Source organism: Gracilinanus agilis, chromosome 2 (assembly GCF_016433145.1).
Source record: "Gracilinanus agilis isolate LMUSP501 chromosome 2, AgileGrace, whole genome shotgun sequence".
NCBI classification, from domain to species: Eukaryota; Metazoa; Chordata; class Mammalia; order Didelphimorphia; family Didelphidae; genus Gracilinanus; species Gracilinanus agilis.
The window spans coordinates 461,296,312-461,324,016 of NC_058131.1; the positions used below are offsets into that span (position 1 = coordinate 461,296,312).

The 27,705-nt window shown below is 33.7% G+C and overlaps 1 protein-coding gene across 1 annotated transcript in view; it reads right to left on the reverse strand.

Moving 5' to 3' along the window:
- Positions 1–27,705, reverse strand: part of FUT8 (fucosyltransferase 8) — a 387,285-nt gene that overhangs the window by 316,352 nt on the left and 43,228 nt on the right. Inside the window, exon 3 of the mRNA XM_044664838.1 lies at positions 710–788. The gene's annotated coding sequence lies outside the window, so the exon portion shown is untranslated. The remainder of the gene's footprint in view (positions 1–709; positions 789–27,705) is intronic.

Here is a 27,705-nt window from a genome sequence, read left to right on the forward strand (position 1 = left end):
TACTAGTTATTGAACCTGGACAAGTGATCATTTCTCAGCATCTCAGGCAACTCCAAGATAGTAAATTACAGAGAAGATGCCAATCTGTTCTGGTGGAGGGATTTTCCTCCCTGGGAGATCCCTATACCAATAAAACCAGAGGTCTGGTCCTACCCCATACAATTAGGAATAAGGAAATGGAAAAGAACAGAAACAAGTAACAGTCTATAAGTGACCCAGAAAGGGAATATAGGGAAGTAGCTTAAAGAGACTGAGCAGTAAATGAATAATGAATACTACAAAGAAAGGCAAAAATTTTATGTATGTTTATGGAGAAATATACACATATATGTGTGTATATATACATATATATGTAGATCATGTGTAAACAAAACAAATCCCCCCTTCAAATTGGGATGCCACATATAAGAAAAATTAAGCAGACAGGAAAGGCAATAAACTATAAGTTCTCCCCATTAAATTGTTATATGACTGAAAAAGTTGCCATAAATCTATAAAATCAAAGAAGTAACACACCTTACAGAAATCTTTCAAATACCAAAAAAAAAAAAAAAGAATATACCTGAGACACACAATTCTCTTAAGAAGAAAAAAACCACTATGTAAATAAATATGGGTCTCATTAACGTTAAAATTAGAAATGGAATATTTATTTTCTATTTCAGGACTGGCACTTAAAATCATTATTGAAATGTAAAAATTGACTTACCTTCCTTTCCTTAGTAAGATGTTGCCACAACGGAAGATATTTTCATAAGAATGTGTTTCTGAGTCACTGAAATTAACAACTGTTCAAAAAGAGAAGAAACAAAGGAAGAAAGTTATCTGTAGAACCATATTTTCTATTTTACAAATACATGTCAAAATTGAAACTATGGCTTCAAAGAGAAAACATAGCATCTTATGGCCCCCTTCTAAAGAGCTCTTGACATAATGTATGTAAATCACTAGGATTATTATTACTGTTATTAATCATCATCATCATAGCTGAAACCACAGACTGAAATAAAATTGTATGGAATCTTGTAAGTCATATAAAACAAGCTCTTCTCAGGCTTCAAAACCCTGGAAGGATATTTTCTTTATTGGAAAACAGACTTTCAGAATCTTTTCAAATTACAGAAATTATCTAGAGAAAGAAGAACCTATTCTCTTTCTCATGCAACAAAAAAAGTTTATCTAAAACAAAGCCCAACATGAGGCTTCATCAAGGCAGGCTCCACAATGAGGGTTCAACAAATTCAGGTGGCTATAAGGACAGAAAGTATGTTTCAGGCTAGAATACATCCTCATCTGGAATTCAACTACCACACAACTGCAGCAATCAGCCAAGCTTAGCAAATTAAAATAAGAGTAATTTTGACAGATTATCTTCTATAAATATTCAAATATGGGTGTTTGTGTGCAGGCATGGAGTTCTATATGCCAATCAAAATCCTTTGTTCAAGATACCAAAATCTAGTTTCTTCACCTTTTCTGGGAATTCCCTAAATTTTCAACTTTCCTTATTTTAAACTACTGAACCCCAGCTGACTTTCTATATATTAAGATGTTACACTGAAGATTAGGATTTATTAAAACTAGAGCTACTAAGTGATTGGAACATGTAGAATTCTAGGTTAATAAGGTAGGTACCAAAAAACAAACCATATCTGAGTAAGGGGCAACTAGGTGGCACAGTGAAGAGTGCCAGGGTTGGAGTTAGGAAGATCTGGGTTCAGACACAGCCTACCTGTGTGATCCTGGCCAAATCACTTAACCACATTTGCCTAACCTGTGCCCATCTATCTTAAAAGTTGTTACTAAGATATGAAGAAAAAGTTTAATTTTTTAAAGTATACTTTTGTATATTTCAAAAGCTGAAAAAAGTGACATTTGTTATTTGTATAATGAAATGTCAGTGCCCTATGTTAAAGTAAAGAAATCAAAAAGTTCAAAAAAACTATTTACTTCATAAATAAGGATTTTGTTGGGGGTTCCAATAGATAACCATTTTTTAGTTTTCTTTATGAAAGCTTCTTGAGGCTTAATTATGTGTATTACTTATCACTTAATGAAACTCAATATGACTTTAGAAGTCAAGTTAAATGTTCCTTAAAGCATACAAATAATTAGCTTCTGAATGTATTAGAAAGATAAAGTCTCTCCATTTACTGATTTGCCAATTGTTCATCCTCCAAGCTCTAGCTAAGTCTTCCCAGAAAATGGAGTCTACTGACCCCCAAGGAGAGCATATTTCAGAAGGTCTATGAACTTGGATGGGCAAAAAAGACATCTTTATTTCCACTTAATTGGCTTTCTTTGTAATCCTGTATACTTTATTTTAAGTATTTTAAAACAGCATTCTGAGAAGGGATCTTTAGGCTTCCCTAGACAAAGGGCTTCAGAAAAAAAGATTAAAAATCCCTGAACTACAGATAAGAAAAATTAAGTGAGATCTTTGAAAAAAGTTTAGCACAGTGCCTGGAATATAGTAAGCACTTAATAAATGCCTATTTCCTTTCTTCCTTTAAAAAAAAAGACTCAATTCACCTATAAGAAAAAAGGAAGCAATGGGGCTGCTTGTGCTTAAATCTGGAAGAATGGAAGAGTAATCTGCACTGTCAGTTTTGTTATCCTATTTGGCCAGAGAGATGAGGAATACAATAATAGTACCACTGGAGAATGGGAGAATGAGAATGTATAACAATGTCCAGAATCCTTCTCCATATTAAGTTTGAAAGAAATCCTACCACCACCTCTGTTCACTCCAATGCCTTCTATAATCCAAAGAGCATCAAAGCCAGCCTAAGGGAGATATTAGTTATTTGATTCCTTCTTGATTCCCTTCCTGCTTCATAATCCCTTCCAACCTGTGGCACTGTTCCTAAAAAGTCTTGTTAAGATATTACCTATAATTAACTAATTGGTGCTCCTATGATTAATTTTTCTTTTGGGGAAGGCAGGGGGAGGCCAGACCTATGTTTTCTCTCTTGTGTTGAACTTGTGATAGATCTATTACCACTAGTCTAAAATTTGTCTAAAACTTATAGTATTAGTTCCCTAGGGTGAAAAATGAAATTTCTTGCCCCAGATCAAGTATACAGCATGGTTCAGACTTAGAACTGGAACTCAGATCTTCCAGACTTCAAGGTTCTAGGCAAGGTCTCAGAAATTTGTAAGTCAAAGCCAGGAAGCTGCCTCTCATCTTCATTCTTTTTAATATATTTTTAAACCCTTAACTTCTGTGTATTAGTTCCTTGGTGGAAGAGTGGTAAGGGTAGGCAATGGGGGTCAAGTGACTTGCCCAGGGTCATAGAGCTGGGAAGTGTCTGAGGACAGATTTGAATCTAGGACCTCCCGTCTCTAGGCCTGGCTCTCAATCCACTGAGCTACCCAGCTGCCCCTCTCATCTTCATTTGAAAAGGGAAATCTTGAAGCCTAAAAATACTTCAAGAGTCAAACCAATGATTCCAAAAATTGTAATATTCCAAAGGTCATAACAGTCTGTGACGGACAATTTCAGAAGAAAGGCCCTGTCTGATACCTCTAAGAACTTAAAAAGATAGTGGGAATAAAAAGGTTTATACACAAAGCACTATATACACAAAGCACTATAAGAATGTAATGTTGCTAGCTAGTATTTATTTTTTGCAAAGCACTTATAAATATTATCTCCTTTGATCCTCCCATAAGAAGCAGATGTTATTATTATTCTCATTTTATAGATGAAGAAATAGCAGTGGACAGAGATAAAGTTATATTGCCCAGGGTTACACAACCAGGAAGTATCAATTTCTGGTTTTGAACTCAAGTTGTCTTAACTTCAAGTTCAGTTGATATGAGGCATATAGTATTTAAAGAACTCCCAAAAAAGTTCAAAGGCAGGGGAAATTTAAATGTCTACTGGCTGGAATGATTAGGGAAGGTTGTTTTTCCTTTCATTTTGTTTTTAATGGTAAGATATGAACTGGGCCTTTAAAGGATGGGTAATGTTTTGATACCAAGAGATCAGAAACTCCCATGAACTTTCAAGGAACCATATGCACATGATTTCAATTTTGCCGCTACTGAGATGAGCCCTAATCAGGCAAAATGAAGCAGTAACTATGAAAAGGACTACCTTGTTATTTGGACATTAAGAGGAAATGAAAAGCTCTACTGAAAATGATGACAGATCCCACCATTAAAGGATGTTTACACAAGCCTGTGAAGCTAATGAAATGAAATATAAATGAGTTAGTTTGTCCTGCTTCGTGATTCTCATGGAGAACCAACTTCACAAAACAGATCCTACCAGAGCATATCAATCAGTACAAACTTTGTTTTGTCCCTCTGAGACTCCTTACAGCTGAAAAAAATTTTTAAATGAACATATGATTCTACCTATTAAGAAATATGTACTTGGCTCAGTTTTATTGTTTTGGGGGAGTTGTAGTTTGTTTTTTTCAATGACAAAAATACACAAACATCTCAAAGGGGGTTAGGTAACTTCTCTAAAAGTTTGTCTTCAGTTTGCTGTTTTAAAATTTGCAAAGAAAAGCAATTTTTGTCCAGGAAAAAATACAGGAGAGAAAACAAATAGTAAGAAACACATTCTAGCTTAATTCCGAAGCATTTCCTCCATGCAAAGCATTGAATCTAAAGGGCTGGGAGAGCGAACATGAACAAGATCCAGTCAGTGTCTTTATGAATTTTACATTCCAGCAAAAAAGATGCATCATATATAAGTAACAATTAGGATAGAAAGGGAGGGCAGAACTAGAATATGAAATTTCTTGAATACTAGACTAAGTAGCAACTTTACCAAGTGTTTTTTAAAAAAGAGGGAACAGCTAAACACCTGGAATGCCAGGAACAACAGAGTACCTGGCACATAGTTGGCCACCTAAAAAAGTTGACAAGTAACTGGCACATAGTTGGCCACCAAATAAAGTTGATAGATTGAAAGATGTGACCAGATCTGGGCATAAAAAAAACTTACATAATTTTTGTCCAGAAAAAAAAAATCACACTGATTTTTTTTATTTAGATAAACATCACACGAAACTTAAAATCTGAAGGAGAAAATAAACAAGAGAATTCCCCATATACTAGGAATCCCAATAAGGTCCAAGATTTCATGAAAATGACCTGAGACCATCAGAGGTAGGAAAGGCACATACATCCTTGGCTCTCCCTGAGTCACTGAATCAACTCTTTAGTAACAAAGTTACTGGGATGTCATTGCACAGAATCAAGTTAAAAATAACCTTGACCAAACTGAGACCTATTTCAAATATGTGATAATACCCAATGAGTAAAAATACAAAGTATCCCCTGCAACTATTAATAATATCCCAACAAAACAGGGATTGCATAAGAAGGCACAAGTATCTCCACAAAAGACCTGAGGGGTCAGTATAGGGCACAAACTGAGTCCTCTATAAACAAAAGAGAATACTAAGACTAATTAATATATATATACATATATATATATAAGACTACATATCCAGGGCATATATATCCCACCAAAAAGATTACTCTTTATTGTAAAATATGTAGAATATTACAAAGCAAGACAAGAGAAGTAATACTTTTGTTTAAAATTGCATAACTTAAGAATTTAGAGGTGGAAGGGGCTATTATAAGATTATCACTGGTGCAGGTCCAATTATATTTAAATTTAAGACCAAAATTTTATTTCTTTTTTAATATCCACATTTTCAAGAAAGGCATGGATAAATAAGGAAAGGTCAAGATCAAGAGTGACCAGGATTAAAGAGATCAAAAGCCAGCAAAATTAAAGTAATTAGGATTACTTAACCTATTTAAAAAAACTGAACAATTTAATGCCTATATTCAGATGAGAAAGATGCTGACCCAGTGTGCTCTATTTCTACACAGAAAATGAGTTTAAGATGAAAAACAAAATGTAGAAATATATAAAAAAAATTATTGGCCATAAAGGTGATTAAACACTTGCTAATTCTTTTACATAATTTAAAGATCTCCTATGTCTTTGAAAAAAAACAACACTGTTCCATATTGGCATCTTGGCTTATTCTAGCTAGAAAATTACTTGCTTCTTTGGATTCCCCTGCAGTTTCAATTAGCTGATTTTCACTTTTAAAAGCCATTGTCAGAATTTACTAAAGTAGCATACAACCTCAGTGGGAGTGGGTAGAATGATCATTACAAAATGAATCTCAAAACAGTTTGGAAATCATTCAAAAAGAAAGACATAATTATCAATAAAGAAAATGACATAAAGAAAAAATTGAGGTAGAGAGGGATTGGGGGTTTCCTGACCAAAATTTAAAAAGCAGAGAGTATGTAGGCAAGACTTCGGCAACCACTCCACTACTGGTCCAAAATGTCTAGGAGTCACAAGTTAGGACCACAGTGACAGTGACATATCATAATCCCAAGGTACTTCTTAAATTTCTGGGTTATGAATTTTTAAAGTACTGAATGATGTGAAAAGGAAACTATAAAACACCACATTTGTTTCTTTTTTTAATGTCTCCAAGTCTTTTATGAATTTTAACAGTTTAATTCTTCCCAAGAGTTCTTCATTTTCCTTGCCTCATTTTACTATTATTATCCCCAATTTATAGACAGGGAAAAAAAAACTTTTAAAAACCAGAAAGATGAACGATTTTTTATCAAGGTGACAGAACCAACTCCCTATTCATCTGTTGTACTCTCCTTCTTCCAGTATCAATTATCCCCTTCCTCCCCATTCGCCAGTCATAAATCTATACTCTTCTGTTATTAGAGACTTGGGAATTCCAATCCCAATCAGATCTAAATGTTGTTTCTGAAAATCTTGAGACAGATATCAAATGGAACTGTCAGACAGTGGTTGCCTGTTACAGGCCTACACTAGAGATTTCAATAATTCATGTGAATTCAGAATAGCATGAAACAACAAAGTTCTTAGAGAAAAAGAGCATCATTGTACTTGGAAAATAAACTGAGTTTAAAATATGCAGAATTACATCCTCTACATATTTCAGAGTAGAGAAACAATTACAACAGTATTTTATCTGCACACAATCCAAGCATGCTTCTTTTGAAAGTAACCAAGCTGCAATACCTTTCATGAATTTGGAAAAAGGATCTAGGGACCCTGTTTCTTAGGAAGCTTGTAAATTTTTAGATATTTAAAGGCAGCTGCTTAACTTTTCATAGTTTCTAAAGTATATTAAGATGCTGCACAGAATATTGGGCTAAAGACAACAAGGCTTCTAGGGAGAGTGCAGAAGCTAGAGTGCTGGACCAGAGGAGGGGAAAGGAGACAGAAAGACACGAGTTCAAATTCTAGCCATCTGACTCTGGATAAATCACTTAACTTCCGTCTGTCTCAGTTTCACCATCTATAAAATGGAAAGGATAATAGCACCCAAATCCCATGGTTGTTGTAAGAATAAAATGAGCTAATATTTGTAAAGTATTCTGAAAACATTAAAGCACTATATAAACTCTAACTGTTGTTATAGACAGACTGTGTAAATTTTCATTTTATAAATATACCATTCCACAAGCTGAATCTGGATTACTTATTTCCATCTTTCTAACTAATAAACTAAAACAGAAAGTTTGGTTTTTTTAAGTAGCCTACATGAAACAATGTATGGATAAAAATTCAAATTAAAAAGAAAACACAAAAAGATACATAGCTCCCATCTTCCTTGACTGATATTACCACCCCTGAGTTTTAGTTATAATTCTTCTATTAAATGTAACTCTTTTATAAATGATATCAATAAAATGTCCAAAACTAACTGCAAATTTCATTCATTATTAAAGTAACCTCTCTGTTAATTATAGAGACAGGGACTGGACCTATGATTTCATAAGCAAAGAGAACTTCCAGGTGAGGAAACTCCTTATACTAATATGGGTTAGCATCTCCTCAGCAATTTATAGTATAGAGTTGAGAACTGAGAGGTTAAAAGATTTTTCCAGGATCACACATCCAGTATCTCAACACATTTGAACCCAGGTCTTCCTGGCTTTGAGACTAGCTTTCTAGTTACAGTATAACACTGTATCTCCTTAATTGTTGGACAATTTTTCATTTCATAGGGCAGGTGAGTTATGTAGTGGCTAGAGCACTGGGCTTGAAGTCAGGAAGACCTGAGTTCAAATCAGCCTCAAAAATTTACTGGCCATAACTGTAGGCAATTCCCTTTACCTGTTTGGCACAGTTTCCTCAACTGTCAAATGAGGATTAACAACAGCACCTACTACTCAGGATTGTTGTAAGGATCAAATGAGACATATTTGTAAGGCATTTAGAAAAGGAAATTCCATTTAAAATAACTGTAGGCAATACAAAATACCCATGGGTATATTTATCAACACAAACCCAGCAACTATATGAACACAATTACAAAACTCTTTGAACAAATAGTCAGACCCAACCAACCTAAAAAAATATGAATTGCTCACAGATAGGCTGGGCCAATATAACAAAAAATGACAAATCTACCTAAATTGATTCACCCATTCAGTGCCAAATCAAACTACTCAAAAATTATTTCCAAGAATGGGAAAAAAGAATAACAAATTCAGACCAAAGAACAAAATGTCAAGAATATCAAGGAAATTAATTTTGAAAATAGATTAAGGAAGGAGGCTTAGCCATTTCATATTATACTATAAAGAGGTAGTCATCAAAACAATTTGACACGGGCTAAGAAACAAAGTTCTGGATCAATGGATTAGGTTAGGAAATCAATACACAGTGGTTAGTGACCATAATAACCTAGTGTTCAAAAAACCCAAGCTGTTTCGGGAAGAACTCACTATTTGACAAAAACTGCTGGGAAAATTGGAAAGCAATATGACAGAAACTAGGCAAAAACCAACATCTCATACCATACACCAAGGTAAAGTCAAACTGGATATTTGATCTAGAAATAAAAGATGATTCCTTACACAAATAAGAGGGGCATGGAACACTTTACTTCTCAGATTTGTGGATAAGGAAAGAATTTATGATCAGACAAGGCATAGAGAACATTACAAAAAAAATTAAACACAATTTTGATTACATCAAATCAAAAGGGTTTTGCACAAACAAAACCAATGCAACCAATATTAGAAGGGAAACATCAAACTGGGGAGGAAATTTATAGCAAATGCCTCTAATTTCTCAAATATATAGAGAAATGAGTCAAATAAGAATACAAAGCATTCTACAATTGAAAAATGGTAAAAGAATATGAACAGGCAGTTCTCAGATGAATAAATTGAAACTATCTATGGTGATATTAAAAAAATGCTCCAAATCACTATTGATTAAAGAAATGCAAATTTAAACAACTCTAAGATACGACTTCACACCTATCAGATTGGCTAATATGACCAAAAAGGAAAATGATAATTATTGGAGGAGATGTGGGAAAATTGGCACACTAATACACTGTCGGTGTAACCATGAACTGATACAACTAAACTGGAGAACAATATGGAACCACACCCAAAAGGGCATAAAACTATGCATATCCTTTGACCCAGTAATACCACTACTGGGTCAGTAGCCCAAAGAATCAGAGACGGGGGGAAATGCACAAAAATATGTTTAGAAGCTCTCTTTATAGTGGCAAAGAATTGGAAACTGAGGAGGTGTCCATCAGTTGAGAAATGGATAAAGAAATTGCAGTATATTGTATAATACCATTGCTCCATAAGAAATGAAGAGGATGAATTCAGAAAAACATGAAAAGATTTATATGAAATGATAAAAAGTAACTAAGCAGAACCAGAAGAACACTGTATACAGTAATAGAAATATTGTATGATGATCAATTGTGAAGGACTAAACTATTATCAGCAAAACAAAGTCCCAAGATAACGGAAGGGATTTGTGATAAAATACGCTATCCACAGCCAAAGAAGAAACTGTTGAAATCTGAGTGAAGATCAAAGCACTCTTTCATTTTTTTCCTTCATGAATTTTTCATTGTATGGGTAATATGTGTCTTCTGTCATGGCACAAAGAATATGGAAATATGTACTGTATGAAAGCACTGGCATAAACTAAAAATAATTAAATTTTTTAAAAGTATTTAGTACAGTGTCCACAATATAGTAGGCACTTAACAAATGCTTCTCTTCCCCTTTACTTCTACTTCTTTTCATCCATGTCACTACCAACTGTTACTATATTTATATATTACCAGTACACTTCCCGTATCACTAACCTATTTCATTTATGAAACATACCTTAATTTTAACACCAATTCCAGTAAAACAAAATTAGAATATTAAAATAAAAAACCTAATTATATACCAAAAAAAGGATAAATTTATCCATTTTTAATCATCCATGCTATTCCCTTTCCACAACATAGTTAATTCAGTGCTATTCATATAATGTACCTTTGAAAACATTAAAAAAGAAAACATAACATTTGAGATTATGACCAATGAACAATTTTTAAAATGTAGAACTGTTTTTCAGTCATGGGGAAGAAGAAGAAATGGGGCTTCACAGGGAAACTGATACATTTTTATGATGAAGAGTCAACAATCTGATATTTCTACTGACATGATTTACTTCAACATGTCATCTTCTTTTCCAGCCTTCTAATGATTGCCAGAATAGAAATTTATGAGTAGGAAGTTTAGAGGTAGGATTGTTATAAATAATTTAGTCCAACCTCATCATGTTACAGATGAAGAAACTGAGATAGAAAGTGGGATGATAAATTTATCTATTCTTATATTGCTAGTCACTGACCCCACCAGGACCAGAATCTCAAGACTACTGACATCTAGCTACCATGAATATTATAACAGAGGCATAAATGTACAACATATATTTGTTACACAAGGGTCTACAATATATCATTACTAAAATAATAAATTATATAAAATTTGGCCCCAAACCTCAATTTATTACCTTCCTCCTAAGCATGTTTCATCCACTCTTTCACACCCAGAATTTTTATTTTTACCCAGAATCAAAACCTCACATGTAACCTTGATTTTTTTACTCCTATGTCAAAACTCATAACCATAAAGTTTCTACTTACAGTTGAATCTGCCTTGGCAATATCTCACACATTCTATCTCTCACTTTTGACTTAAACACTGACACTGTGATAGTTCAGGCCCTGATAAGTTTAGACTACTATAAGAATCTCCTAATTGGTCTGATTTCTTGCTTCCTCCTTCCCCAATAACAGTGTCAACATAATGCAACGTACAATTTGCGATCTAAGCTCCCCTGCTCAAAAATCTTGAGGAATTCCCCAAAGAATCTAATTCTTATTATCATTCAAAACTGGATGCAACCTACATTTTCAGCCTTATTTCAAACATGCTGTGTTCCAACCAAACCAAACTTATTAATGATGGATGGCCTGCTATCTGTATCCATGCATTAATGCAGACTTTCTCTTCTTGCTTATCATCCATCCTTTTATTTGGAACATGTACCTTTGCTCCTGTTATGTTTCTAACTTCCTTATAAGCAGGCACAAAAAGTTATTTATGGGCTATAGAACTTTGATGTACTATGAAGACCACTGGCTGTAGAGTTAGAAAATATAAGTTACTATTCTGCCTTTCTTACTATTGTTTAGCTGAATTCACTGTGTATGACCTTAGGAATCTTAAAACCTTAAAACATCCCTAATCACAACTTTCTCATAAGCAAAATGGATATAACAAGATATCCACTCTCCCTAGAGAGAGCTTGGAGTCAGATATTTGAGATTTTATATCCTGCATCAGCCTCTGGCTCAAACACTTGGTAGTTCCACAACCCTGAACAATCACATAACTATCCTTAGTTTCAGTCACCTCTTATGTAAAATAGGGGAAACAGGGTACTAAATGAGAAACTATGTAAATTGTTTTGTAAACCTTAAGATGTTATGTAAATGTAAAGTATTATTACCACCACAGAAACTACTACCAAAATAGCTTATCACCAGTAAAAGTGAAACTGGGTTCTTAAGTCTGTGCTCAAAAGTCAAATGTTGTTTGGCTAAGTTAAATTACAGAATCATAGCATTTGAAAGACAATGGGTTAAGTCCATGTGCAATAGGAATCCCCAGTATAACATCAGAAAAAGATAGCTCATGTTATAAATCAACAATTCTAATTGTTACAAAGTTTTTCCTGGCCTTAAACCTCAAGTTTGCCTCATTGTAACTGCCACTCATTGCTTTCTTGGACCTGATTGCCAAGGCCAGAACTCTAATCTCTCTTCAACATAACAACCAGATAGTCTCCTCTTTTGTAGACTAAAACATATCCATTTTCTTCAACCCATCTTGCATATGACATGAAATACAGGCCCTTTACCAACTTGGCTACCTTTCTTTGGACCCTCTTCCATTCATCAAGGTTTTCTGGAGCCCAGAATTATTCATAATATTCCAGGATAAGTCCCTGAGGACAAAGTACAGTGGGACCATCAGCTCTCAATTTTTGGAAACTATGCCTCTCTTTCATACACTGCAATAATGTATTAGTTTCTTTGGTTGCCACATAAAATCGCCTGCATTCCACTAAAACTCCCAAATATTTTTCAGAACTGTTGGAGAACTGGACCTCCTCCAACTTGTATTTGTGAAAATGATTTTTGTATCAAAATATGAGTATGCAATTAGAAAACTAAATAACATTTTATTAGATTAAATCCAATAATCTAGCCTATTAATCAATCAAAACTACTTAGAAAGCACCTTCTATGTGTAGACACCATGCTAGGTTTTGGGTACACAAAGAATGAAATAGATGGGCCAAGATGGCAGACTACAGGCAGCAATTTGGCTGAATTCTATTATGTTATAAGAAATGACAAGCAGGATGTTTTCAGAAAAACCTAGAAAGATCAATATGAACTGACGCAAAGTAAAGTGAGCAGAACCTGGAGAACATAGTACATCATAACACCAATACTGTATTTGATCAACTGTGAAAGCCTTACCTATTCTCAGCAATACAATGATCTATCACAATTCTGAAGAACTTATGATGAAAAATGATCTTCACCTCCAAAGAAAAACTAAAAGTATGATTGCAGTTTGAAATATAATTTTTTTCACTTTATTTTTTTTTTTGCTTTTCTGTAGCATGTTTACTGTGGAAATATATTTTGCATGATTTCACATGTACAATTGATATCACAATTCTTGCCCTTTCAATGGTTGAGGGAAAGATGAAAAGAAGGAAGAAAATTCAGGACTCAATTTTTTTAAATGAATGTTTAAAATAATACATTTTAAAAGGTTAAAAAAGAATACAACAGTATCTTCTCAAAAACCTCATATTCAATGGGGGAGGGGAACAGAACAAAATATACATATTAAAGTATATATAGACTATAAATAGAAGGTAAGGCACCACGAATTAAGTGAAGGAGTATTAGAAATAGCTTCTTATAGATAGTGGTGATTGAGCGTCATATTGATGGAAAAGAGATTCTGTGAGATACAGGTGAAGAGGAAATACATTCCACATGGGGGGCAATGAAAGATGACATGCTGTGTTTTAGGCAGATGCTTTAGGATCTAGTCATCCGGTATATTTTAACTATCCCTCTCAACTTTGTGTCATCTGCAAATTTGGCAAGCATTCCATCTATGCCTTTATTCAAGTCAATGACAAAGACGTTAAATAGCATTAGATCAAGGATGAATCCCTGGAAATCTCCTGCCATGTTGACAATGAACTAGTAACAATGGACATTTGATCATTTGTGAATCCATCTAATTACATCATCCCTATATCTCCATCTTGTAAACAATACATAAGTCTAGTAAGCTTTGTTTGCTAAGATCTAGGTAAATTATATCTACAGGATCCCCATTGGTTGAGTAATCCTGTCAAAAAAAGACATGAGATTAATCTGGCATGATCTGTTCTTAATGAAGCCCTGTTGGCTCTTTTTAATCACTGTTTCCCTTTCTAAATTGTTTGGTGAAGGGTTTCAGTTATAATGAATTATGAAGATATTGAAGATGTATTAAAAAGCTGACTCTGATAGAGCAAAGTGCTCATAAACCAGACTTATGGATATATTTCTAATATTTCACATGATTGACTTTTGAATCCTTAAATTGGTTGGGTCTTAAATTTTGTGGAACTTAAAAATCAAACCTCTACTGTTATCTGCAGCCTGAAAGCTAGCAGGCAAATTCTAAAGGTCCTTTGTAATGTCAAAGACTGACCCTTGTATTTGTATAAGATAGTGCCAGTGTGCCCAAAAAGAGAAGATTTCACATGAGTTTCTTTCCTGGGCAACTGGCCGTACTATTGTGTTACCATCTGTTCCTTTTGGTTGTCATTATTATGTTATAACTTTTGATGTGCCGCTTGTTTGATTGACAACCCCCATTCCTGCAATCCTCAATAAAATCAGTTCCGCTCACTCACTCTCTCTCTGACCATCTGAGAAGAACCTGACAGGCTGACCTGACGCTGATGTTCTCTGTGCCTCTTTCTGTGTTTCTTATATCTATGTCCTTTCTCCCTAAATCTTTAACTCTTCCACCAATATTTTCCCACTCCTGGCTTCCCTTCTAGGTGCTTAGATCCATGCAAGAAGATCATGAAGTGGCTGGACCACTTCATTCAGCAACCACTTTTTTTAATGACCCATTCTAGAATTTTCCCAGGAATACTAGTCAAGCTCACTTGACTACATATTGCAGACTCTATTCTCTTCCCTTTCTTCAAAACTAGGACAACAGGCTGTTTCTAACTTTGTGGTCCCTCTCCCATTTTCCAGATTACTTCTGTTTCTCCCTCCATTGACCTTAATAAGTGTACCTTCTCAATATGAAATACTACACACCAACCCTTTATTCATCTTGTTTCCTTTAAATAAGACATACTTATCCAAAGCTATGGAAGCCATGAGTTGCATCCCACTAGGACTTAATAATACTTCAAAGGTCAAATTTACCTCCTTATATTAGTTCCATCTCTCAGCTCCAAGCATTTTCTCGGGCTATTCCCCAGGCTGAGAGCATGCTTCTTCCTCCGCAACTATTGTCCTCCTTGACTTCCTAAGTCCCAACCAAAATCCAACCAACCTTCTAAAGGAAGCATTTCTCAACCCCTCTTAAGTGCAGTACATTCTTTTTGTTAATATTTCCTTTGTTTTATTTTTATACACATACACTCCATAAACACAAGAACATGATACCTAAAGCAGAAACTTGAAGTATGGACAGTACCTAAATGCAATGAACACAGAGGATATGGATTGAGGAAAACCAGCCTCAGAAAATAAAATATTCCTGCCATTGATGACAAGTATATGGAGCCTGGCTATTTTTATTTTGTCCTGGGTCAGAGCTAGCAAAATTCACATATACTCATAAGAGGATAAAAAATTGTCTAGTATAGTGCTGCATAATGTATTATACAAAATCTGGCCTTTGAGATGCCATCAGAGTATAAATGGTACAATAGCCAACAGAATTGCACAAGGAGTTTACAACTGAATGGAGAACACAACATACACATAAATGCATGCACATAATTACATAAAAAGAAGATGAAAGGCTGGAGGAAGGTGATCCTTAAGCTAAACATCAAAGGAAGCCAAGGATTCTATAGAGGTGGGTGTGATGGGGAAGAGCATTCCAGTAACTGCAGACAAAAAGCACAAAGGAATAAATATAAGAAAAGGAGTTTCATGAGTGGGGAACAGTAAATAGGTCAATATGGCAGAACTGTAGAGTATATAGGAAGAATTAAAAAACAGGAAGAGATCAAGTTGTAAAATCCTTTAAATGCCAAAGAGATTCTAGAAAACCTAATAGATTTATGATACCTTTCCCATGAGGTCACTAAAAATCTTTATATTTCAGCATCATATGGCAATTGGGTGGGGGGGATGATGACCATGTATTAGGTATTAAAATGCAAATAAATGTCAAATAGTTTCATGAGTATGGCTATCTTAGATAAGCTATTGGTTATGGGTTAAAAGAGCCTTTAGAGCAATGGGTTATCATATAATGAAAGTCTAGACTCATGTCCTCTTATAGCTTAAGAGAGATCTATTTTTAGGTGTGTAGTTCTAAATCAACAACTATAAATCAGGATCCTTAAAGTGTCTATTCTCAATCTTAGCAAGAGTTTGCCACTTTGATCCCATAGGATGTTTCTATTCAGTGTTACAAAGCAAGACCTATTAGGATAAATTACTAGATAACAATTAATGAAAATATTAGGTATTAATAATGTATTTGATACAAGTTAACACATTTATAAGATTATAAGTAAAAGTCTTACACTTGGGTTTATAGTTAAGAGTTTGCTGGAAAAGTTATGAGAGTTTTAGCAGACTGCATACTCAATATCTGTCAGCAGTAGAATGTGACACCCCAAAAAGCTATAATGTTCTTGGGCTGCATTAACAGTATAGGATTTAAATTAATATCCAACACTCCAAGAATTATATTTTATAAAGTTTATTAATAATCACTTGAAGTAGAAGGAATAAAAAGGAAACAGAAGTTTAAAAAAAAACCTAATCATCTAACAAAATTAAGACCACATGAGCAAAATCTCTCCTTACTCTCACCTCACACTACCTCCACCAAACCCAAACACAGGAAGAGTGAGAGAGAGGTGGAGCTACACAAAACTTATATCCTCCCTACATCCACACATAGTGTGAGAAGGAAAGTAGGATGCTGGGAATTGAAGTCCAGGGGAGCAGATTCTAATTACACAATCCCCCCTATGATTCCCATGGGAAACAAGCACATAAAAATCTCCCAGATTTCCTAGTTTCCCCATGGAATCAGTACACATAACCAACTTATATCTCTAAAGATCTTCAAAGAGAGGTACATACAATATTGCACTTTCTAAGAGGAAATTACAATAATTGAGGGATATAAAAGAGAAAGAGAACAAAACTAATGATTACTAGGCACACTGACAAAAAAGCTATTGAGGGGGCAGTCCCCTCTGGCATAAGAGTTTACATTCAAAATAAATGCGTTCAATACCCCCACATTTAAATTTCACTGCATCCCAAAGTTCATTCTGGATCCTTTGGTGCAGTGTGAGGTTTCTGCAAGCATCTCCATGGTGCCTTCTTACAAACAGTTCACTTTCTGGATTCAGGGAAGAAGCAAGTTTCTTATCCTAAAACTACTCTCAAACAAGAAAAATTTTTATAAATCTAGAATTTTGAGGCTCAACTTCTGGAAATAATGAAGTATTTTGCCCTTGTCAGACCACAAATGCTGTATCATATTCCATTTCAGATAATATAGTTAAGAGGAAGGCAAATCATGGACAGTAAAAGGCCTTGAGCCTATGTGATATTGGAATCCTTTGAAGGGACTGGTGGTCTTTAAAAGACTAGTATGTGACAGTTGCATTTATGTATTTGAAAATCTATCATATGAAATACAAATTGGATTTGTTCTGTTCAGCCCAAAAGGGTAGAAGTTACAAAGAGGTAAATTTAGTTTTATGTTAGGAAACACTCCTACCAATTAGTCATCAAAAATTGAAGGTCTTCGGAAGTAGTGGATTCTTTCTTATTGGCTTCAAAGAGAAGCTAGAGGATCTCTTGTTGGGTATGATATAGCATGATTCCTTTTGAGTATAAATTGGACTAGCTAGATAATGAGATCCCATTTAATTCTGAAATTCTGCAACATGGTAAAAGCTTAGCTTTAGAAAGGACCTCTTCTAATTTCACATTCACTGATGAAAACCCTTTCTTAGAGGATAGCTGGCAGCTGAGTGTCTAATATCATTCTGGTTACTTCTAGCTATGGGAACCCAAGTACATGATAACAATGTCAATTGCTCAGTTGGAGTTTGTTAGAACTACTGTCTACTGAACTACAAGCCATTTCTCTATAACTTCTACCCATTAGTCTGAGGTCTGTATGTTTAAATTTTAAGTTTAAAGGGAAATTTTCAGAAATGATTTCCTTCACCCCATTATTAACAAATGGATCTAAAGAAGAATTATAGAATTTCACAGTAAGAAGGGCTTCAGAAATACCTAGCCCAATCTAGATCTCAAAAAGAATTTCCTTATAACATATCTGACAAACAGACACAGTCAATACATTTCAGCAGAGACCTAAATCCTGGTTTCCCAAAGAGGAAGAATTTGCTAACTCATCTAGCAGTCTATTCTACTTCTAGCTAATTCTACCTGCTATTAATATTTTATTATTGCTGCTGTGGTAGTATGTCCTTCTATAACAAATATGTAAAGGGAAATATGAGAAGGTTATGCAAGAAAGTACATGATTTGCTTATATATTTAAACACTAAGGAGCACAATGACATGCTGGACTTAAGAGTCAGGAAAACCTGAATTCAAACCTGGCCTCAGACAGGTACTAGCTGGTTTATCCTGGGCAAGTCTCTGTCAACCTCAGTTACCTCCCCATTTATAAAATGAGGATAATAAAAGAACCCACTTCAAGGTTAAAATGAGATAATAATTGTAAAGAGGTTTAAATTTTAAAGCACAACATAAATAATAACTTGTATTACAATTATAGTTATTTTATAATAATTGTAAAATTCACTGTTCATTTAATTAAATTTTTACTTTCAATTTTGTAAAATTAAAGAATTCGAATATCCACAATATTTTTGTAAAAAATGAATCTTCCATTGAGAGAGGTTAGGTTAAAAAAAATAAACTCTGAATTGTGCTTTGAAAGATACCACTAGGGAGTGCCTAGGTGGCTCAATGGATTGAGAGCCAGGCCTAGAGACAGGAATACCTAGGTTCAAATCTGACCTCAGACAATTCTTAGCTATGTGACCTTGGACAAGTCACTAACTCCTATTGCCTAGCCCTTACTATTCTTTTGCCTTAGAACCAATATGCAGTATTGATTCTAAGATGGAGGGTAAGGATTTTTTTAAAAAGACAGAGACAGAGACAGAGACAGAGACAGAGACAGAGAAGGAAGGAAGGAAGGAAGGAAGGAAGGAAGGAAGGAAGGAAGGAAGGAAGGAAGGAAGGAAGGAAGGAAGGAAGGAAGGAAGGAAAGAAGCATGGAAGGAAGGAAGGAAGGAAGGAAGGAAGGAAAGAAGCATGGAAGGAAAGAAGCATGGAAGGAAGAAGCCACTCTATAGTTAATAATTATGAGTAACTGCCTATTTCCCTACTTCTCCACTTTCAGTGTTGGTCTGAGGTTGCTGGTACATAAATCTTCTTTTAAAAATCTGTATCTTCTTTTAAAAATCAACATAATGCATTTTTTAGTAATAATAATTTTAGTTATAGTCTCAATCAAGACTAAACAATGAGAAACCTAGGCTTATCTTTTAGGGGGAAAGCAGTACAATACTTAAAAAAGAAGGGGGCAGCTGGGTAGCTCAGTGGAGTGAGAGTCAGGCCTAGAGACTGGAGGTCCTAGGGTCAAACCCGGCCTCAGCCACTTCCCAGCTGTGTGACCCTGGGCAAGTCACTTGACCCCCATTGCCCACCCTTACCAATCTTCCACTTATGAGACAATACACCGAAGTATAAGGGTTTAAAAAAAAAAAAGAAAAGAAAAAAGAAAAATAACCACTTGAGAAAATCTTGGGAATTTTTTGTTTTAAAGGAGGAAAATGGGATAGACATGTTATTAAGAGTTACTAGAAAGTATCTTTTTAATATAACAATTTGATTAGCACAAAAAGGTTATACTCGGGTTTTCCTCACATTTCAGAACAGAAAACATCATACTTAATGAAGCACTTTGACACACAAACTTGTTATGTTCCTGTGTTCTATGGAGGGGAAAAAAAGGATTCTAATGAATAGAATTGATGATCTGAGTTGGTCCCCTGTGGCCTATCAGATACTGTGTCTCAGAACAGATTCATGTGACTCAAAAATATCATGTGTAAAAGATAAAAAGGGGGACTAAAAATATCATGGATTACTTTGTGACCTTGGGCACTTGGGATTACTTTGCTTAATCATTCCCTCATTGTTCATTGGCAGAAGGGTTTCCATGTATGCTCAACTACCTTATTGAAATATTGGATAGATTACCTAATGCAGAACTGTAAAAAGAGTTGAAAACACTAAACACTGTTTAGATATTAAATATTCTTTTGTCATAGCTATCCCTAATATAAATCACTTCATTCATTAACCTGTGCTTATTCTTGATTATTATAATTTCATCTCTTGAGGTTAAGATACAGTAATTATGTTTTATTAACAGGTTAAATCATCAGCTCTTCAGTCCCACTCAAATTCTTCTCCAAACTCCTAATCACTTTGGAAGATTTATGGAATCATATCCAAACAATACTGTTAAAGCATAAACCTCAAATAATTTATGCATTTCCATTTACTGACTCAGGAGAAATACTTATAAATCTTTCGGTGGATGGCAACAGTGACAAAGTTGAAAATAGCTATTTAGTGGTAGTTTTATCAAGCCTTAATTTGTCCTAAAAATAATTTAAAAGGATAAAAGGTTGATTTATACAAAATTATTCATAGTTGTACAATTTATAATAGCAAGAAAATTAGGAATAACTTATATGTCTGATGACTTGAGAATAACTGAATATATGATGGGATATTGACTCAAGAGAATATTATGGTGCCATTTAAAAAATATATATTTATAATTTCATTGGTATAAGGAACACCTAATGAAGACACTAGCTCCATCAAATGTAGATCAAGTCATTTCAATAAACATTTATTAAGCATCTACTACGTGCCAAGCACTGTGCTAAGTACTGGAGATACAGAAAGAAATAATAGACCCTGCCCTTAAGGAGCTTACAGTCTAAGGGGTAGACAACATGAAAACAAGAATATACAAAACAACCTATGTATAGGATAAATAGGAAATAATTAAAAGAGGGAAAGCACTAGAATTAAGAAAGTTTATGGAGGGCTTCCTTAAGAAGGTGAGATTTTGAGTGGGACTTAAAGGAACCTTGAAATGTCAGTAGCAGGTACAAAGTAAAAGAGGGAATGTGTTCCAGGCATGAAGAAAAATAGTTGGAACTAAGAGATGGGATGTCTTGTTTATGGAACAGCCTAGATCACTATACTGTACCACTAGACCGAAGAGTGAATAAAGAGGAGACTAGACTAGGCTATGGACTTCAAATGCCAAACCAAGAATTCAGTATTTGCTCCTGGAAAACAATAGGAAATCACTGGAATTTATTAAGTAGCAGTCAGGGATGGCATGATCAGACCCGAATTAGAAAAATCACTATAGATGCTGAATGGCAAAGGGACTTGAGAGGATGAGAAGAGATGAGACAGGCAGGCTCATTAGTGGGCTATTGCAATAATCAAGGTATGCGGTGACAGCAGTATCAGAAGAGAGAAGGGAGGATATAGATTCAAGAGCTGGTGAAAGGTGAAGAAAGGTGAAATTGACCAGTTTTGGCAACAGTTTGGATATGGGGAATAAGGGATAGTGAGGAATCCAGATCAGCACTTGCTCAGCAACATACAAGTTGAGAGCTTAAGTTTGCCCAGGGTCACATGGCCAATAAAGTCAGGGGTTGGTCATGAGTCCAAGTCTTCCAGATGTTGAAGCTAACTTTCTATTCACTGCTTGCTTCTCTTTTATTGAGTCAAACTATAAACATGAATCACACAAGGAAATATAGAAATACCTAAAGAAAGTAATAGAATCAAGGCCAATGTAATTAGAACTGTTTTACATTACTGAATACAAAAATGTTCTTTTTACTAATAAGGACAAGTTTTTACTAGGCATTAGTCCATTCTTCAGAATTATCAAATAATGCTGTTGTTGGGCTATTTCTACACATGGATGAATAAGCAGATGGAAAAAGATAGTAAAGATTCAGGTTTTAGGAAGTGAGACAAACTTGGAAATTTTGCTGATCCTGAAGAAATCTAATGCTAAGAAAAGCAACTTCTGAATGTCCAAGTAAGTCCTTAATTTTTTCATTATATTTTAAAATTAAAATTTATGGATAGTTATTGTTTTCACATTTCCATCCCTAATAACAGATGCAAATGATTGATACAATTATTAAAGAAATCCACCAAATAAACAAATACGAAATGAGCATAGAAAAAGAAATCTTGAAATTAAGAGGCGAAAAGGAGCAGGTTAAGTGTTTAAATGGATAGAGAACCAGGCCTGGAGACCAGAGGACCTGTGTTGGAATCTGGCCTCAGATCCTTCCTAAGTGAATGACCCTGGGCAAGTCACTTAACCCCAATTGCCCAGCCCTTACTACTCTTCTCTGCTTTAGAACCAATACTAAGTATCCATTCTAAAAGAGAAGGTTAAAGGGTTTGTTTTTTGGGGGGAAGGGGAAGAAATAAATTGGAGAAGAAAAAGTTAAAAGAATTTATTTTTTAAAACTCTAAAAGCTTTTTTCTGAGAATTTTTTGAAAACTGACAGTCCTTGATTACAAAAAGGAAGAAAAATCAAATTAACAAAACAAAATAACCTAGATAAAATAACAAAAAAACTTAGAAGAAACAAAAAGATTGTCATTCCACTAATATTATTTGCCCCCAAAAAAACCTGAGAATTTAAAATAGAAAATTAAGTGCAAAAATATAAAAACCCAAATTAATGGAACACCAAATAGAGATTTTTAAACAATCCAATCTGAGAAAATGGAATTGAAGTAGCCCTAAAGTAACTATGAAAAGATGATGGGGACAACAGGAAAGGGGAAGATTAGTTCAGTTAGATTTACAAGAGAACTGTATCAACTCTTTTTTTTTTTTTTAACCCTTACTTTCTATCTTGGAATCAACACTATTTATTGACTATGTATAGAAGAGTGGTAAGGGCTAGCCAATGGGGGTTAAGTGACTTGCCTAGGGTCACACAGCTGGGAAGTGTCTGAGGCCAGATTTGAACCCAGGACCTCCCATCTCTGGGCCTGACTCTCAATCCACTGAGCCACCTAGTGGCCCCCGTATCAACTCTTAATAAATAGTTAATTCTTGTGATAAAACAAAATTATTTTCAAAAACATAAAAAATTAATTATGTCAAACTCCTATTAAGAGAAAAAAACAAGTTAAAGCAAAGAAAAACAAGCACAAACCAATATAATTTGTAGTGTCCCCAAAAGTCACAAAACAGTTTGAACCTATAATAGCGGCATATATGCAAACATTTTAAACAAAATCCTGACTAAATAATTGTAGAAATTTATTTTTAAAATTACTCACTATTAAAAAAATCACTCACTACTATCAAGTTGGATTTGGTTCAACATTAAGAAAACAATATAGTTAGTCATATCGAAAAAAATCCACATGACTATGTCATAAGATGTAGAAATAGTTTTTGACAAAGTATAACACTCAATGATGCATTAAAAAAGATTACAAAGCACAGATGAAAAAGTACATATTTTTTTAAAAGGTGATTTCTACAATGAGAAAATATTAGAGCAGGGGTTCTTAAGTTGGGGTCCACAAACATGTTTCTTTTTAAATACTGTGATAAACAGCACTTAAATTCAATATAAACAATATATTTTATTCAATTCAATTCAAATATGAATTCAATATAATTTTATTTCCTTTGTTTTCCTTTATTTTATGAATTTAAAAAATTATTCTAAAGTGTTTGTAGACATCATCGGAACAACAGAGGTGCACAAGACAAAAAACATTAAAAACCTCTACATGAGAAGCTTTCCTAATCAATAAAGAAGAAAGTAAAGTTGGTGCTCTCATTTAAAATAGTTCTACAAGTGCTAGCAATAGCATGACAAGAGAAAATGAAGGCATAAAGACAATCTCCTCAAAAAGGCAAAACTATCCTCAGTTGCTATTATATTGTCTACTTTTTATTTCATTTAATATTCACAACAACCCTGTGATATAGCTACAACTAAGATTCACATTTTAAAGATATTACTGATTAAAAGATAAAGAACAGATAAATGGAATAGACTAAACAAAGAAGTGTTAGAAAATAACTGTACTTGGGGTAGCTAGGTGGCTTAGTGGATAGAGAGCCAGGCTGGAGATGGGAGAACCTGGGTTCAAATCTACCCTGAGATACCTTAATTTCCTAGCCTTTATTGCTCTTCTTAGAACTGACATTTTGCATCAATTCTAAGACAAAAGTTAAAGATTTTTTTAAAAAGAAATAACTCAAAATTAAATGGAGACCAACAATGAAATCCTAAACAATAAAACAAGGAGAGACAATTTAAGAATTGTCAAACTCCTGGAAAGTTATGAACAAAAAAGAAAAAAGAGTTTAGACACCATTCTCCAAGAAATCATCAACGAAAACTACATAGAAATTTGAGAATTAGAGGGTAAAATAGAAATTGAAAGAATTCACTCATCACCACCACAAAGAGACCCTTAGATGGAAATGCATAGGAACACCACGTTCAACAGCTGCCAGGATAAGGAAGAAATACTAAAAGCAATAAGAAAAAAAAATTTTAATAATGTGGAGCTACAAACAAAATAACACAAGACTTAGCAGCTACAACATTAAAAGAACTAAGGATACAAAACACAATATTTTGAAGAGCAAAGAAACTGGGTTTACAACCAAGAATAATACACCCAGTAAAGTTGAGCATAATTGTACAAGGAATTGTCAAGGAAAAAAAGGATATTTAATGAACAAAAGGTGTTTCAACTGTTCTTGAGGGAAAACCCAGAACAGTAGAAAATATGATCTACAATAAATATAAGAAGTTAAATATAAAAAAACAATTATAAGCACCACAAAAGGTCAAACTCTTTAATTCTTATATGGGAAAATATCATTTATAACCCTTAAGCATGACATCATTACCTGAGTACTTTAAAAGAACATAGATAAGTAGAAGATTTGAAGTCTAGGCAAATAGAATGAACTAAAATAATTATAAAATGGAGCAAAAAGAAATAAAACAGGACAATTATCTCATATAAAATAGGAATGAGTAGAACTGTCCCAGAGAAGGGGAGGAAGGAGTCAAGGGCTAGTAGTACTAGAATCCTATTCACAACATATAGGTTAAAGAGCAAACAAAATATTCAAATAGAAGGGTAAAGTCTTTTTAAGTACCGAGAAAGGGAAGGGTTCAGATAAGGAAGAGAATGAGAGTCCTCATAAGGGACTAAGTGACTATAATAAGAAAAAGTAGGTTAAGAAAAGAAGACTCAGGGATAAGAAAAGGGAGGAGTATCAAGAAAGGAGTAAATACCAAGAAATATGGGAGTAAGGTGAAGGGATAAGAGAGAGATCCTTAGGATAAGATATTTGGAGGGGTTTTTAGAATCAAATTCACTTCTAAAACCAGAAAGGCAGAATTGGGGGGAATAAGGAAGGGACTTTTGTAAAGCTGGATAAAATAAGAATGAAAAGATAAGGGGAAAAGGAAAAGGGAAAACCTTTAGAGGAGTGGGCAAATTTAGAATTAGGAAGGCAAAAGGAGAGGATAAGGGAAGATTTCTAAGAAATGGTGTAAATTGGAGAGGAAGTATCAGAGGAGGGATACAGCAAAAAGAGAGAGTGAGGAAAAACAGCATGTAGGGGAATGCACTAAAAATTATGGTGAATTGGATAAATTCACCCATAAAACAAAAACAGAAGAATGGATCATAAACCAAAACCCAGCAATATACTGTTTACAAGAAATACACTTTAAAATGAGATACACATGAGAGTAAAAATAAAAGGCTAGAGCAGAAGAATTATACTAGGCTTCAGCTGATACAAAGAGAGCAGGGGTAGCAATCATGATCACTGACAAAGTTTAAGCAAAAAATAGATAAAATGAAAAAAGATAAACATGGAAACTATATCATGTTAAAAGGTACCAAAGATAATGAAGCAGTATTAACCTATATGTACCATATGTTATAGCATCCAATTTTTTAAAGGAAAAACTAAATGAACTACAGATGGAAGTAGAAAACAAATAGTAATAGTGGGGAGTTTCAATTTTCCCTTCTCAGAACTAGCTAAATCTAACCAAAAAATAAATAAGAAAGAAATCAAAGAGATGAATAGAATCTTAAATAAGTTAAAAATATGGTAGATATCTAGCAAGAACTGAATGGAAACAAAAAGGTATATACTTTTTTTCAGTGGTACATAGTATGTTTACAAAAATTGGTCATATATTAGGACACAAAAACATTATGATTAAATGCAGAAGAGGAGGAATATTAAATGTATTCTTTTTAGACCATAATGCAATAAAAACAGCATTATTACTGTTATTATTATTATTATTACATAAAAAGGGACCACAGAAACAGAGTAAAAAATAATTGAAGAGTAAATTCCTTAATCTTAAAGAATGAGTGGCTTAAAGAATAAATTGTAGAAACTATTTTCATTAAAGAGAAGGATAAGAATGAGACAACATTCCAAAACTTACAACATACAGCAAAAGCAGTAGTTAGGGAAAAATTTATATCTCTGAATGCTTTTCCTAAAGCATTCCTAATGCATTTCCTAAAGCAACTAAAATAGAAAAAAAAATTATCAATAAATAGGAAATGCAATTTTCAAAAATTATAAAAAGAACACATTTTAAATCCCTAATTAAACAAATTAGAAACTCTAAAAATTAAAGGTAAGATCAATAAAATTGAATGTAAGAAAACTATTAAATGAATAGATGATTCTAGAAGTTGGTTTTATTAAAAAAAATCAACAAAAAAGATAAGCCATTGGTTAATATGATTTTTAAAAAAGAGGAGAAAACCAAATCACTACAACTAAAGGTGAAAAGGGTGAACATATCAACAATAAAGATGAAATTAAAACAATTATGAGGAGTTATTTTGCTCAATTATATGCAAACAAATTTAACAATGTAAGAGAAATGGAAGAATACTAACAAAAAATAAACTACTTAGACTATAAGAGGAGGAAATAGAAGATCTAAATGAACCTGTTTTAGAAAAAGAATTTGAACAGGCCATAAATGAACTTCCTAAGAAAAAAGCATCAGAACCAGATGTATTTACAAATGAATTCTACAAAACTAATCAACTAATTACAATGTTAAATAGATTATTTCAAATTTTTAAAAAACATGTAAAGAAGGAGTTTTACCAAACTCCTTTTACAAAACAAATATGAAGCTGATACTCAAAAAAGGAAGAGAAAAACAGAAAAAGAAAATTATGGACTAATTTCTTTAATGAATATGGATGCAAAAATCCTAAACTAAATACTAGCTAGAAGACAACAACAATATATCACAAAGATTATACATTATGACCAAACAGGACCTATACCAGAAAGGCAAGCACAATTTAATATATGGAAAACTATCACTGTAATTGTTTATAGTAATTAACAAAAGTTATAAAAACTATGATTATATCAATAGGTGAAAAAAAGTCTTGCTGTATTTATAGCACTCATTCCTATTAAAAATACTTGAAACCATAGGTCTGAATGGATTTTTTTAAATGATACAAATAATCTACCTAAAACCATAAGCAAGTATTATTTATATTGGGAATAAGCTAGAAGCCTTCCCTGTAAGATAAGGAGTAAAATAAGAATGCTTATTACCACAAACAATGTTTAACATTGTATTAGAAACACTAGGAAGAGCAATAAGAGAAAGAAAAGAAACTGAAGAAATCCAAATTGATGAAGAGTTAATAAAACTATCTTTGTTTGCAGAGGACATGATGGTATATATGGAAAATCCTAGAAATTAAAAAATTAGTTAGTTGAAACTATCAATAATTTTAGGAAAGTTGCAAGATATAAAATAAATCCTCATAAATCATCTGCATTTTTTAA